Here is a 16317-nt window from a genome sequence, read left to right on the forward strand (position 1 = left end):
CTGAACCTCATGTAAGAAGTGCAGTTATTTATGTCTAATCATTTTTCCTTCAGTTGTGAAGTGTTGTATCATTGCTGTGGGCAATGTATGGTTTCCTATAAGCCACTATTTGTACATCATTAGAAAGTAGCAAATAGGTAAAAGGAGCGTAGATGGTGAGTACAGCACTTGTGGGCTCACAGCACTGTGTCAGGCACACAGAATTTTGATGGTGGTGTGGAGAGGGATAGGAGCAGCACTACCCCGGTTTGACCAGGGTGAACGTTACTAATGGTTGAGGTGGCACAGGTTTGGCATGGGGCTTGGTTGACCAGATAATGTTAGGAAGCCGGCTGCTATTGACGCCCACACGCAGCTGTGAGAGGCACTGAATACCTGGAGTTGATTTATAAAGCAGCCGGTGTTTTACTTCAGCTTTCAAAATGCTGCCCTGTTTGTATAAACCCTTGTTTGACATCAGTTTGACAACAGCTTGGAACAGGTTGGAAGGGACCTTTCAGATCGTGTGGTCCAACCATCAACCCAACACTGACAAACCCCGACTACCCCATGTCCTTGTATTTGGGTTTCTGGTGGTGATGGGCTCTGCCAGCGAGTGAGCTTTTGCAGTCTTTCCTGTCGCTTCTGTGCTGTAGGTGGGTGTCTGGGACCGCTTCCCTTGTGATCTCAAGCTGGCTGTCAGGGTGTTATTACAGGTGAACCTTGCTCTCCAAACAGTCAAATGGTGTCTGTGTCATCCTGTGGCTAGACAGCAGTCTGCCCTGAATCTTCTGAACTCAGCAGAGGAGATCAGATCTTTGATTTCCTATTCTCTTGGTCCATTAGTCCAAAAAAGACTGTTTCTGCTGCAGCAGTTTGATTTTCTGTGCTGCTAGCAGAAGTGGCAGGTTTAAGGACTAATTAATCTATGCCCACAGTGCCCAGGTTCAGACTGACCCTTGCAGTTTGCATGCAGTGTCAACACCTCAACCAGACCCTGTTTCCTTCCACTGCTGTCTGTCTGTCTTGTTAGAACTCTTGGGATTACAAAAGACAATTGCAAATCAAACAGCATTTAAATTGGTACACCAAAGGGACGGACGAGCTCGAAACATTGCCCAGACAACAGCTTCGTGGCCTGACATGAAGGCTGTTCTCAGGACGGGCTGTTCTGTAGCCTCTCCTGGAGAGCGCTGGGTGATGATACCCGTCACTGTTACTTGTTGCTTGTGTGAAACTGCTTTTTGTGCCAACATTTCCACACCTTTCCAACCTTATTCTCTGGCACAGTTTATAGCTGTGTTAAGGCTGCTGGAAATAATGCTGTCGAGCACGCTGCTGGTGTAAGGTTCTTCAGCCTGTAGCTGCTGAACTTCTGGACGTATGTGGTCTGCAGTGTCCACAGGTTTACGTTCATTGTACAGGGAGGTTTTGGGTTATTTGGAGGGGGAAAAAAAAAGAAGTAGTAGTCCACAGATCAAGGCTCAAAAGTCCTGTGACAGCCAGGAGGTGGTTTTAATTTCATTGTCCTTATCTTACAGGGTGGCCTTCAACTTCAGGAGGCAGAAGGTAAGTGAGAAGGTATCTCTACCCAGACAGACTACTGGCAGCTCTGATCTGAGGTTCTCCACACCTCAAAGAAAACTCCTTTGCCAAAGTGGGTAGTTTTCGGTCCCTTTTTGCCTCCACAGCAGCAGAGGGCACAGAAGCAGATCTGGGCTTTAGAGCTGGCCTCGAGGACAGTGCAGGTCTCAGGGCATTCCTGATCAGTACTTCGTGGGCAGAGGAGGGCCTCCTTTTAGCCAAGTACGAGAGGTGAGGTGTTTTTGTTTATAATGCAAACAGAAATGCATGAAAACCAAGCCTTGGGAGCATGCCCAGCTGTAGGAGAAGCTCTTGCTCTATAAGCAAAGGACTGGAGGGAGCCTGCTTTCCAATGGATCTGTCTCCCATTCGTGTTCCCTGTGACAGGCTTATACGGGAAGCAGCATGGAGGTGGCCACTGTGGCTCTACATGTGTGCGTTGCCCAGTTTACTGGTGCCAGGCAGAGCGTGTGCCTCTTCGTGGGGTGAAGGCAGCCGGGAAAGGAAGTGGGATGAGGAGGGGGAGACAGCTACAACTACTCCCAGTGACAATGTGGAGCTGCTGAGCGGCAGCAGCCAGCAGGTATGTTCCTCTGGAGTGGGAGTCGGGGTGCGAGGGGTGAGGGAACAGGGATGGGAGAGATGAGGATGTTCTCCTGCAGGATGGCTCCGGGCTGAGGAGGACTGAGGAGGAGGAGGTGGTTCCAGCAGGGAGAAGAGGACATGGAGGTAGAAATGCTAGTTCAGAAGGCATCTGGGAATTAACTGGCAAGTGCCTCCTCCCTCACTGGAAAACTAGTGTCTGGGCCTGTGTCTTGCAGGTGGTGAAATTGTAGCTGCAGCTCTCACTTTGTCTGAGGCTGGGCTCTCTGCCTGGGCTGTCTCTATCTGAGAGTACCCCAAATTGATGTGGATCCTCTGGGGCATTGCGCAGTTGGGTTAGTCCAAGTCAATTCAAAATTAAATACTGTGTTTCGATCTTCTTTACAAACCAACCTTTTTAAATTTTTTTTTGGCAGAAACAACCTTTTTCCCCTCATGGAAAATTTCTTTTTTTCTCAGAAACAGAATTCTCTTTCAGAATATCTCCACTATGGAAAATTCCCAACCAGCTCCAATTCTAAAACTTGATGCCAGAAAACATCTAGCTGGCAGTAGCAGAGGGTGACTCGGGGTGTAATGTATCATTTAATCCTAACTAGGGCAACATAGCCACATGAATTTGAGAACACGAGCAGGGGCTCAGCATCCCTAGCTCAACATGCAGTAGGCAATCCACCAAAAACACACATGCAGAACAGGGAAAACGAGTTATAGTCATTTTTCAGTTTTGAAAGCTCAGTTCTACCCTGAGAAAGAACTGGCAAAATGTCATCACGTGTGCCATATCTGCTTCCTCTTACTGACTTCCAAAACCAAAGTGTTCACTTTACAAAGAAGAAGATGGTTGGGTTTTTTTTTTTATGTTTGTGGTTTTTTTTAAAGCAGATAGTTTCATCAACAACCAGTCTGAGAGAGATAAAGGTTTCCTCCTCCTATAAGAAGTATGCAGGGGAGAAAATTATATGGCATGTTTGCAGGCGCAGCAGGCCTAAATGTTGAAGTTGGTTATCTTGATGCACAAGAAATAATAGTCTCCAGTCCTTCTCCCACAGCTTGATGCTGCTTTTCTGCTCAGAAAAGAGACCAGGCGACTGAGAAAGTGACATTCCCTTCATTTGGGATTCAAGCCTGTCTCAAAAGGTAACTTAAAGCCTATCCATGGAAGCATTGCCCAATTAAGCACATCCTGGGAAAAAAGTGGGCTTCTGGACAGCAAACATGGCTTGGCAGTGCAAGAGAATATCAGGTTGGGAAGGGAAAAGGAGGGAGAAAGGCAGGTGAGGTGCTTCAAAATGTGGTAGTCCCAATAGCACAGGAACTCTGCCGGGATGAACAAATTGATTACTCCTTTTCCTTAAGAGGGACTTCTTCCAGACACACCTAGAGAGACTATCTACAGGCCAAATTGCAATAAATATCCAGCTACAGATCCATCAATATGAATTATTGTCAAAGGCAATGAAAAGGTGTTTTATTTATTACTACTTTCACTCCAGGTATCAAGGACAAGTTTCCTCTGTCCAAAGATAGCTGTGAATTTTTGGAGGGCCTTTTTTTTTTTTTTTTTTAAAGCTAAATCTTTAGCAATTTAGAGATATTTTATTTTTTTCCCTTTTGAAAACATTTGTTGCAGCTGAACTAGATTTAGTTTGGTTTTTGAATCCTCAGATTGGTTGACTTCCGTCTGGAGCCTTGAGAATCCAGTGCAGGATGGGCACTAACCAAATGTCCTTGCCAATGTGGCTTCATCCTGACTTGTGCAGGTCTTTGGTGTTGTTTGCCTCAGAGCCTTCAATTCTAGGCAAGACTTCAATTTTTAATGTAAAAGACAATCAGGGGCGAAAAATTCTTTTTAGAATAAGAAAGAACTGCTGAAAAAAATCCTTTCCTGTCCTCTATGCATTATAAAAAGGGGGAAAAAAAGTAGTGCAAATGTTCTGCGCCCCTTCCTTTGTAGGTCTCCTTTGATGATTTTGTTCAAGCAGTTTTATCCTGGGTTTTGGGTTTTCTCTAGTGTGAGTCTTCCCCACAAAGAAACATGAATAAAGTTTCTCTTGTTTGTCATTATATAAAATACGAAGTTTTACACTATGGCCTTTCAGGTGCCATCATGAGCTGCTCTTGCACTTCGAAACAACAGACGAATTCTTACTGGCTTTTCCTGTTGCATCGTGTTTTTGAGAGTGATAAAAATGAGAGGCAAAATGGGCTGACAGCATTTAGGACCCATTTTACTTCTTGCAGTTACGGAGTTGGGAGCACTCGGCATTTCACTGCTCCTGCAGGAAAGACCAACCAAACGCTTAATGAAGGAAGTCTTGTTTCTGAAGAGCTGAGCGTGGTTGCAATCTCGTAATGGCAAGATTTCCACCTGAGCAGCTGCTGGCATTTCTGAAATGTTCAGTTAGCCTGTTATCTTTTCTAAATATATAAATATAAATATGTATTTAAAAAGGAAAAGGTAGAAAGTAATAGGAAGTTAAGTCATGCAGGGTGATATGCAAACCCCAAATGTTCCTTGTTTATCTTGTATATTTGCTGAGTGCAGTATTGCATAGTGTCACAAGTGCTGAATATTTTCTCTAGTGAAGTGATGCATTTTAATTAAAATCATTGTTTAAAGTTCAGTTATTCATTAAACGTACCCAGTTGTCCAAAAAGACATGGTGACCTTGGATGTACAATCCTCTGAAGAGAACTGTTAGGGATATGAACTAGAAAAAACATTATTTCCTATAATTCACACACAAAAAGCCATGGAGAGTTCCTTGGCCAGGTGGCTCCATAGATGTATACCGTTCACCTCGACTAGTTCATCTGAAAATTTCAAAGTGACAGTGTTGACTGTCTGATATCAGCAAATCAGGGCGTGCGTGTCCTTTGGTTTCTCTCTCACGGAAGCTGGACTCTGCTGCTGTGGGTTGGCTCTGGCATCCGGGGCTGAGCCTCAGCCCCTCTGACAGCTCCAGCCTCTGCTTTCACCAGCGTGGAAGACCTTGGGCGTTCCTCCTTAGTGGCTCACCTCTGACAGGCCTTTTCATGATGGAAGCAAGCACATACAAAAGCTTTGTAAAATTCAAGCTGCAGTTATCCACAACAAAGAATATACAGTTCCATGCAAACAATAAAACATTTATTCATTTCCGTGCTCCTATTTTTTTGTTTTCTGCTGCTCAAGTGTTCTCTGTGTTGAGGTTGAATCTCTCAGGGCCCAGTAGCCCTCTGCGCGCAGATGTCTTCTTTCCCGAAACAGAGAGGCCCTGTTTTCTCCTAGCATCTTTTGCCCTTTTCTAGCCTTGTTGTAAATGTGTTTGTTGTAGAATTGTTGTAGAAATGTGTTTCTTATTTCTCTCATCTGCCCAAGGTTGCTTTCTCACTGAATTTTCTCTTCTCTTTTATCTTCTCAGATCCAACACTAGTTTGATCTTGTTTTCCTCTGCTGGTCTTATCCCATTGTCAGCTAGTGAGAGAGATGGACAAGAAACTGGCTTTATCAGGAGCAGAGTTCTTCTTTTGTTCTCCAGAATTCCGACGGGCTTGGCTTCTAATGGTCTTTGCTCAACCTGTGCGTGGATAAGCAGGTAAAAGGCACCATAGTCTTGACTCAGCATAGGAACATGGGGCAATAGGCAGTGGAAGATGTTAAAAGATAAGGAAGCAAGCACCTAGGTTCCAAACAAATAAATTTGATTCAAGGTTTCCCTACCTACCGAAGTGTCAGTGAAGCTGTAACAGCTCACTCTATTTGTGAAAACGTGGACTGCAGCACAAAATCCCCGTGTGCTTTGGTAAGGGTGTGCTTGATGAAAAGGTGTGGCGTATTTTTTTTGGTTCTGTCAAGACAATGTAATCTACTATCTAGGAAAGCGTGATCAAAGCAACGCTGTCTTTGAGGGTTGCACGTATCTGCTGGGCAAGTAAAATAAGTGATGTTTAAAGGTCAGAGCGCTCTGTTGATAAGAGAGATGTATTGAAAGGGCAAAAGAACCACAGAGGACTTCCTGTGTCATTACAGCAGGTGCCGTGTGAAGTTGAGAGAATAGCTGAACAGTCCAACCACAATGATGACAGGATATTTTAAGCAAAATGGGGAAATTATGAGTCATCCCCATTTATCAAAGTGTAAGGAAAGAGATTTCTGCCTCAGTTAATTTGTCTATGGGACATAAAGTTAGCCTTTAACAAAAGTGGGGGGGGGAAATCTCAGTTCCATTTCATTCCCTTTAACCCAACCAAACAAAATCCCTTTAGACTATGGAAGTTACCAATTATGTAATGTTGGTACCAAAAAAAAAAAAAAAATCAGTATTTTCCAGGAGTCTTGGGTTTAATCTTTCTTTGTAATCAAAGTGATGTGTTGCTTGCTTGTAAACAAACACGTCTGTGCTCCTGAGTGTTTCTCAGATATCCAGAGTTAAACAGCGTGAGTGAAACCACGTAGTTGAGGGCACGTCCTCAACCATATGCAGTGCCGTATGAAGACACCCAGACGCTCCCCGAGTTAGGTCACAAGTCTGATTACCTCGTGCAGCTCTGCTGGTCTGTCGGCCGGCTGGTGGTTCAGGGCAAGCTCATGAGCTGCTCTGCTGGGTTGTGAAGACTTGCTTGCAAGGCCTTAAACAGAGAGCACAGGTTTATTTGGGCCAGATCATCCCCGTGTAATAGATAATGTATTGATTTGGGAATTTATTTTATTGGATTTGGTGTTCCTCAGTGAAAGTTTGACTTCCCAAAAGGAATGCTTATTTGGGGGAAGACCTTGCCAGTGCATTTTCCAAGATTCCTGCCGTTTTGTACAGATTTATACTTCAGACCCTCTAGTATGTTGTGACCTCTTTGTCCATCAGAAGCTTTTCATAATAACTTTTATTGCAAGTTCTATCGCTGCTCATTAGTCTGGTAGTAAATCGGGTTGCACGTATTGGATGCCTGCGGTGCCCAGCTCTTACACAGGTGATGCCCTCCGAAATAGTCCTCCTTAACAAGGCAAGTTGATGCTGTCAGGAAAGCTCACGCCTCACGGAGACTGTCCATATGGTCTGTTACTATCCGTCTGTTGGTATGAAGATAAACATCTTGCAAGAAACGAAAGTCTGATAATGTGCACAGCGTGAGTGTGTGTGTAGGGCTAGATTAATGTTGACAACATCAGTGCTTGGTCACCTAGGCGATGGATCTTGCTGCTATAGTAACCTGGAGGCTGTATTACTCATCAAATACGAATTTTAACAAACAGGAATGTTTTAAGGTGTTTGTATCTTGTGTCCCCTGGGACTGTCTGCTGCCCTTTTAAATATTTACAGGAATTGTAAAATGAGACTCTTAAGTAAAGGTTTTATTCCCCATTTTTTTTTCTTGGAACTGTGTCCTCAAAAAGACCTGGTATTTCTGCCCAAGCATTGAATTTAGGATAGAGATTTTTGAAGAAAGGTTAATTCTTTTGCTTATTGCTTTCTGAACTCCTGCTTCTTAGGACCGTCCCTCACTAGGGAAGCTGTTATTTTGACTTGTATGCAGAGGAGTATGAGTCAACCCAGTATACATCTTTAGGCAGCCACATGGATTTTCCATATACTTGTGCCATTGTGTATATACCTGCAGCCGTGTGCTGTTCCAGGGTCATATCTGGAACATGGATATTCTGTGTATGGCTTGTGCTAGACTGTGGGACACTGTAGCTTCTCTTTATTGACCCAGAAGAGAAGTGATTGTAATACATTCAGCTCATTAACAACGTAGTATGTTCATTCAAGGAGGCAACCTTATACGCTGCTGAGTAAGAGATTTTCTTGGATTCAGGCAGCAGCATGTTTTGGTGTGTCTCACTGAGACCTGTGAGAGATGATTCAGAAGTCACAAGAGCACAGAGCGGCACATCACCTCATCAGACTACTGATTTTTCTTTTTGATGACTATATAACAATTGGCTGTGTGTTTTCCAGAGTCCCACAGTATATGCCCTCTATTATCCACAGCGTGTCATCTTTTTCACGTGGACAGTAAAGACAGTAGATTTTTTTAATTCCTGTATGGTGGTACTTAATGCATTGAGAGAGATTTTTAGGTTCCTCTTGGCAGAGCAGGATGGGACAAGGGGAATATGTCCTGATGACTTGTGGAGGGACAAACTGGTATATCCTTCACAGTCTGACCTGTCTAACTAGACTTTCTGCTTTTTGGAAAATTTTACGAGGGATCGATACAAATCTGGAAAAACACTTAATGAAATCAAAACCATGAGTGATTAAAAAGGAGACTGCCAACTTCCTGTCCCGCTTACGCAGAGCACTGTAGGCTTACCATGAAGATGGAGCAGGACCGGCACGTGCACCCAAGGACTTCACCAAGATTTCCACGTAAATGGGGAACCATAGAATAGGTTAGCCCATTCATCACAAGCAACTCTGTGGAAATACCCCAGAGGGTAACCCCCATCATGCTTGAAATGCCCAAGAGAGCGCTGTAATGTCCCACCCTACAGTGCTGAAGCTTTGCCTGCTCCTGGCTGTTGATGCAGCTGGTACATGATTTGAAAAAACCTGAAAAGAATTATTTGTTCATGGTGCTCCAGCTGTAATACAAACCTAAAAATACTGCCTTTGGGCATTAAGAAGACTCTTTAAATGCTCCACTGACCAGCATCTTCACTGTCAGAACAGGGACTAGCTGTGTCCACGTGATCTGCTAGCTGATGGTTTCTTAGATGTAGGATTAAAGCAGAATACACGTTCTTGGAAACAGGAGTAATTGGTGGGGAGGGATACAATTTAATAGGCCTTAAAGATAAACACAGGGAAATGGAGGCTGCCATTGGAGGATACCCTGTACATAAAGTCATCTGGATTTGCTGCCTCCATGCTACCAAGAGAGGGCGGATAGAGAAGGATTGCAGCGTAGTTTGGGCATCTACTCGTCATCATCTGGGTTGCTCTTGTGCCTGAGCAGAAAGGTGTGAAGCAGTGCCGGGGGACAGGAAGAGGATGTCTAGAGAGCTTGCTTTAGCTGCATGTAATTAGCTGGATTAGAGCTAATCTAATTACATATTTCATTGCTCGTCCATTGGCTCTGTTGGCTTCTATTTGTGGTGGAGTCCAGTTGACCCCATGAAGCAGTCTCTTCCAGTCAATGAGCAGCTGCCCTCTATGTCATGTGAGATTAGGCCAGTTTTCAAAGAAACAACAAACAGTGCAGTAAGTGCGTGTGTTTGAGAAAGAAAAACAAGCTTCTGCGAAACCTAAGTGTTTCACCATTAAATATTATTTCTTCCTCAGTCCCTTAGCAGGCAGAAACTGGCAGAAAGCATTTGCCTATGGCTGGCAAGCTGGGCGAAGAGGAAAGTCCTGGAAAAAGACCCTTCGTGACTGACTCCTGCAAGGGGCCCTGGTCTGTAAGATCACCAGGCGAAAGTGCTGCTGCCGTCTTTGTGAAGCCGGAGCCCTGTCATGTGAGTGTACCAGACACGGTCAATAGGAGCAAGTGGGTACAACCCTTTCTTTCCCCAAAGGAAAACTAGCTGCTTTTCCTCAGTCCCTTGGAAGACAAACACAATTTCCATGTCATCAGCGGAATTTCAGGTTCCACCTCTCATCTGAAAGTTGTCAAGGATAAATAGTAGTAATAAGTGAAGAGGGAGCAAATAGAGTAGGTGGGAATAGGTAATGCTTCTAGCCCTGTATTGAATTGCTTATACTTTTGTAGGGCTGAAGTAAAGAAAAGCTGAAGGCTCCTAGACCAGGTGTTTCCCTTCAGCTTCTTTAATGTTTGAACGTGTTTCAGCTGGTGAGTGCAAGGGGAAGTGGCGAAATTGTTCCTGTCGCTTAAGACTAAGAATAAATTTTGGTGCCTTTTTTCTTCTCGATGATTTTCCTCTCTTAGCATTGAGGAGCGGTGGCTCATGGGCAGATCTGCCTACAAAGCAGTTTTATTTGCTCACCAGAAAAGCTGGTGGGTGGGTGGGTGAGTGGGCCAAGCCAGCCAAATTGGTGGGAGCAGTTGAGGGTGAAGGTGGAGCTGATTAGACCATGCTCAGTGCTGTGTAAAGCTAGCTGGCCTCAGAGTAAAAGAGGCTTCTGAGGTTAGAGAGGTCAGCTATCCTAGATATAGATGCCTACGCTCAGGGTTTGAACAAAAACTATTTTTGGTGAAGGTCTTCTTAGATGTCGTCTTTGTTCCCTTGTCCCTGGGACCTCTGAACAGGAGCATGGCAGTTACTAGATGTGGTTGAATTTGCTTGCTTTGGCTTTTATTTCATTCGGGCTGCAAAGCAGAGGATACTTAGGTAGCAAAGGCTAGATTGATTTCTGCCAATTGCTGACTCTGAGCTTGCTTGGATTTGTGTAATATGTGCTGATGCTATAAATAAAAGCAGTTCTGTTCTTGCACTGAAAACTCTTTGTCAACCACGCAATACTGAGATTTTGTTAGGTATTAATTAAGTTACGGGTATGTATAGGATGCCATGTGTTGCTAGGAGGGATGGCAGATTCTTTCCATGTGACCCAATTTGCAGTTGGTTTGGGTATGACAAACACGGTGTCTTAACAAGAGAGTTGTTCACTGAGTCACCATCCCAAAAGGAAGGTGAAACTGAGGATGTCCAAGTAGTTGTTTGGCTTGGGTTCTCAGTGACACATGTTTGTCTGCATGTCTGTAAAACATGCTGGCCATGGTTTTGTTTGTTTTTTCGCATCTTTTTGGTGTGCCTTTTCGTTATTGCGTTCAAAGGCAAGGCATCAAAAAGAAGTACCAAATCTAAGGAACAGGGCAATAAGGATGATGCCTGCTGTGCAAGTATTTTGGGCAAGGCAGGCAAAAAGTTCAATAAAGACAGAAGAGACAAAAAGGGGGAGAAGAGATTCAGGCTCTTTCTTGCTCAGTCCTACAGCCAATTAACATTGAAATCTCCATCTCCTAATGATTATTAGTATTATTATGGTGTCCTGCGATACTTCATCCCTCTTGGCTTCGAGGTAATGGTAGTTTTCTAAGAGTGTAACATAAAAAACCCTGAGATGTTCATCAAGATCTGATAATTAAAGAGACAGAGAAGACTCATTTCTGAGGGTGTGGGTTTTCTGAGCAATTATCTCTGAGCTTTGAAAACCAGTTCTTCAACAGTCAAACTCCTGGAAAGGGACCACATTTTCTTTCCTCCTTGCCCTGCATAAAATCTGCTGGAGAACTGGTGCCCGGTATTCAGTGTCACGCTCCTTTCTCCTGCTCAGTGTGCTCTGCTCTTGCCAGAAGGTGTTTTATTGGGGCTGAGCATGCTCACTCACTCTTAGCAAGCCCTGAAGAAGAGGAAAACTGAGAGATATGAAAAAGATGGGGTGGCCTTTGCTCACAGAATTTTACTTGCGGGATGGATGGGCATGAGCTGGTGAAAACGGGGCTGCTGGTGTAAGCTAATACACACCTCTTGAAACTACCCAGCCTTTCTGTAGCTGACTAAAATATGCATTGCGCTCAGAACTGTAACTGCAGGCACATTTTTGTCGAGCCAGGCACCTGACACCATAGAAACTGGAGTCAATGGTGCTTCACTCCCCACACCTAAGACCGACACTGTGCTGTATCTGCACTAAGTCACTTCATGCGATCGATGAGCCTTTGGTTCAGACACTGCTTTGGCCGAGCTCATGACGAAGGAACACTCGCCTCCACCTGTCAGAAGATTGGTTCTTGCCAGGCCTAATGACTTCATGATATTCGTCTTCATGGTGAAGGGGGTATCAGCCAGCCTCCCAAAATCCCTTCCCACTCTTTTGGTTTGCAGGTCCCTGGCAGGAAGGAGGGGGCTTTGGTTCACTTGGTTGCTTCCAGAGAAGATGCATGCCCTGGGCTTTTCCACACCAATTGGCCTCTTTCAACGTCCGACAAGCAGAATGTTACAAGGTTGGTGGAGGTAGGGCAAAAAGTCCAGTTCTTGAATACGGAACTAGAAATGAGGTGTGAGAAGGGAAAGCAAGAGCTCAGGTTACGTCTTCTCTTGGACTTAGGGGTCCCACTTTTGGACTCTGGGAACTGGGGAAGGATGCAGATGAACTCTGTGGGGCTGAGACCTCCCACCCGCCTTCTCCCACAACTACTGAAGTCTAGTCCCATGCCTTTTATCTTCTTGAACCAGCATCTCCCCTACATTCCCTTTCTCCCGCTTTTGTTCCTAAGCTGTATTTTAACACTTGCATTCAGATGTAAAGGGGAGGAATAGGGTCATTCCCACTTCCTGGGCTTTCTTGGCTTTTGGGCTTGTGTCCCTTTCTTTTCACTAGTGCTTTCCCACCAACTCAAATGCCCTCCCTGCTGGTCACAGCCTTTCCAGAAGTGATACAAAGGTACTCTGTGCGGAGTTTTCCAAAGTATTTTGATTTGCGGAACCCCTAATGTGTTTCCAGGTAAACTGTGGATACCTCTATAGGAAAAACTCCCTCTAAATCATTAAAAAGTATAAACTTACTACAGTTCTGGTAATTTTGTTGGCTCTGGTATGCTCCCTGCTTATCCTATGACATAAAAATACAGATTGGGTATTTAGGGTGCTGTCTCCAAACCACCTTTTTTCCTTCCCTTTCTCACCATCCCTCCCCACTTTTTCGCACGTGCCTGTTAGGGGGTTTGGTGCCACAGCAGGCAGCCAAATGTTAACAAGCATCCTGGCGCTGGCTTACACCAGTTAACACAGTTAACCAGTGGTTAACTGAACGTAGTGGTACAGGTCAAATCCATTGTATGTCTGGTCTGTGCATACTTTTCGAAATGTATTGTCAATACATTTATTTTTTTTTTTTAATACTGACCGAAGGATGCAAAGGGTTAGCCTTTTACAGTCTAGTTTATAAAAGAGATGAGATACCTGGAGCTTGCTAGTATGCAGGAGGGAGACTAATCCAGGATAATTCTTACTATTAGGAGAAAACTACTCGCTTGTTATTTTTGAAGTACATAATGGTAATAGATTTCCATTTACCCTCCTAGGTGGCCCAGGGCTTCCTGCTGCTGCCTAACCATCAGTTTTGTTTCAAAGAAGGAACAAAAGGCTCGATCCATGATAGCAGCAGGCAGGGATTGACACGTTACCCCGGCTGGTGCGGCATGCACTCCGTGGAGTGACAAGAAATTTGGCTCAGTTCAGCTGCAGATGAATGCTGTAACTTTCCATGGAAACTACTGGATTGATCTCTACCTTTGGCTACAGGTAATTGCTCTGCCTCGTACAATTATGTGGGGTAATTAGAAGTAGATTACACAAGGAATAGCAAAAACCATCAATGCATCTTCTGCATTTGTCGTCTGTTCCTTTAAGAGTGATTATGAATTTATTGCAGTTTTTTTTTTTTACTTTTTAGCCCAGTCTGTCACTTGCTTTCTACCCAGCTGATCAGTATGGCATAGGAAGGGAAAATAAAAGTATACTTTCAGCACATTACTGAGTTCTGCTCGTTTTTACAGCATGTTATCTAGTACAAGCCCTTATTGGAACTGCAGTGGAAAAGCAGAATGATTTAAGGACTCTAAAATTCACGTTTTCTTCCAGCCTGATATAGTGAGGGATTATTAATACACTGGGCAGACCTCTGAAATTGATGCAGCTCAGTAAATGACAAACACATTTTGGTTGGCCCAGAATATGTTAACGCAGTTATCTTGTACTCTCTCTCTAATATTTTTTTTTTTCCTACATAAAGTGTTACTTTTTTGAAAGGTGAAAAGTGGCAAGGGTAGCGGACAGCTTCTCTAATAAAGGTTTATAAAGTTCCCCTGGATCCATTACTTGAGAAGTGCTATAGTGCTGCTCTGCTTAATGAAAGATCAGTCAAGTGAACTGTTCCTGGGATTCAACTTAATTACGTGCAAGCGATGGAAACTTTGTTATCAAGGACGAATAAAATATCAGGTGGCTTTAATTAAGTTAGTAAGGTGGCAGTTTTAAACGGAAACCTGCTTGCTTAATAATAGAAAAGACAGTAGATTTGAGCAAGATGTTTTATAAGCGGCATGTCACTTCTCCGCTGCAAGGCAAGGGACATGTTTTTTTTAAGCTGCATTAGCGAGAAATGTTAAGTTCATTGTCAGTGTTTATCCTCTAAGCCTCCGACTAAAGGGCCTATAGCTGGAGGAGATTTCTTATTGAAAAATTCTTTTAGTCTGAATCTCGGCATATGATGACTAGGGTGATTTTTCTTAATGCTTGCAAAACCATTTATCCAGATACGTAATTGAAATTGGGAGATGCCTCAGAATGACGTGGCTGGGACTGACACTAAATTTTGAAACGTTAAATGAGTAAATATGCTTAAAGTTTTAGACTGTTAATATTGACCCATTTTATAATCATTTGGATGTTTTTCTATAAATTTTTAAAAAACCTGTTTTGGGTTCATTGTGAAGCTGAGAATAACTTGCCTTCCCCGCCAGTCCTGCCAATTTTTTTTTGTGGTACGGTAAAATTAATACAAGTATTCCAGTTGTATTTACAAATACTGCGGACAAGTAGATTGCTCGAGGCACTTGTGCGTATTTCCATTAACGGAATTGCAAAAAAAAATAATTTTATTTTAAAATTATTTATTTAAAAGTGCATGTCAGAATCAACAGCATCCTACAGGACTCCTAACCTCACAGGGGACAGCCTTTGCTCTGGGGGTGCTTTTGGGGGCCAGTTGGTGTTTTACAGGGTGATTTCTAAGCTGTGCCTGGGCAGGAGTTGCAGAACCAGTGCCCGGGGAGGGCAGTGGGCTGCCAGGCGGGGCTTCCTGATGGGGAACAGCCAGACTGATCCGAGGAAGCTGCTTCTGAGCTGTGAACAGGGGACTCCCCCGCCACACATGCTCTGATGGCCGTCTCGCCTATCTGATCAATACTACTTTCCACTGAAAACAGGAAATTAATTGCTGTACTCCAGAGAAGACCCAGGCTGATGCAGTAGGTGACAGGCCGGTACCTGCCTTGCATGGAAAGGGCAGAGCCCCTGTCACTGCTGCCGGCTGCTCTGCTGCTGGTTTGGCATGCTGTGATGCCGCCTTTCAGCCTGTTTGCCTCTGTGGAAGTCAATAGACTAGTTCTGTCGGCAGCTCCGGTGAACATCTGGAGCCTTGTACTTATTTCTCTCAGTATCTTTCACAAATGACCCAAATATTAGAAGAGGATCCTTTGCTCTCCCGACTGCAGGCTTGTCCCACCCGTCCTGCAGGCTGACTGGTGGGGGGTGGCCTCATATTTGCCACAAATGGAAAGAACAACACCCCCCCCCCTTTTTTTTTTTTTTTTTTGCAACTTCTGGCTTCAAACTAAAGATTTTCGTGTCAAGCTTTCTCTACCATTTATCAGATGTACTGAGAGATTTCATATCGTTTTTCCCCAGCTGGTGTCACGGCTTTAGATTTCTCTTCTGTGATGAGAGCTGCTCAGTGGACCATTGCACTGGAGACAAAGGAGGTAACAGTGTCTCTTGTACAGAAAGCTTATGCCACAGAGGGTGTAACCAAATGAGCTTAAAAAAAAATAATAAATAAACAAAGCAGAGCCAAAGCCATGCATAAGAGCAAGGAACAGGGTAGAAGGCAGGATAACCTGGTGGATTTGAGTAGACTGGAGCACAGGGATTTCTGCCCCTCTGCTCCTGTTCTGGTCGTTTCCATGCCCTAAGGCGACATGTCATTTAGGATAAACTTTATTAGAGTAGTTAGCGATTGCCTTACAGCTTTTTGTCATGGAAGATCCTGATGGTGGCTCTTGGTTTGCATGTTGAGTGTGAGATGTTTGGATCTGGCTGTAGCTCCTCATGCCAGGAACTCGGGACCATCTTGTCTCAGTTTGGGCTCCTAAAATTAGGGGCTGTTTTGGAAATGCTGCCCCTTATCTCTGCGTACGATAAAACTTGCAATTCTGATGTAACTTTTACCCACACAGTGGGATGCCGGGAGGACTGAGCGGCTCTAAATATTGAACAATGGCAAGTCAGCACTATGAGCAATTGTTGTTGTGAGTCAACGCTGAATCCCTGCCAAAGATGCCTTTTGCAAATAAAATTTAGCACTAATTTATCAATGGGTTAGTTCATAACATGATGTAAAGCACTCAGTACATAATGAATCCTTCTGGATCGAAAGAAAATGCTCATAACGACTTTATTATAAATAAATACTATGTTTA

General features: G+C 44.0%; 1 long non-coding RNA gene across 2 annotated transcripts; it reads left to right on the plus strand.

Moving 5' to 3' along the window:
* The first annotated feature begins 2006 nt into the window (after positions 1–2006).
* On the plus strand, positions 2007–15601 carry LOC134517052 (uncharacterized). 2 transcript variants are annotated; one of them, XR_010071541.1, is made up of 7 exons: positions 2007–2146; positions 3219–3306; positions 5574–5747; positions 9438–9610; positions 11942–12060; positions 13141–13360; positions 15527–15601. It is a non-coding gene; the product is annotated as an uncharacterized LOC134517052 (long non-coding RNA). The 2 variants fall into 2 exon arrangements; XR_010071542.1 differs by lacking the exon at positions 3219–3306.
* The last annotated feature ends 716 nt before the right edge of the window (positions 15602–16317 follow it).

Source organism: Chroicocephalus ridibundus, chromosome 6, assembly GCF_963924245.1.
Source record: "Chroicocephalus ridibundus chromosome 6, bChrRid1.1, whole genome shotgun sequence".
NCBI classification, from domain to species: domain Eukaryota; kingdom Metazoa; phylum Chordata; class Aves; order Charadriiformes; family Laridae; genus Chroicocephalus; species Chroicocephalus ridibundus.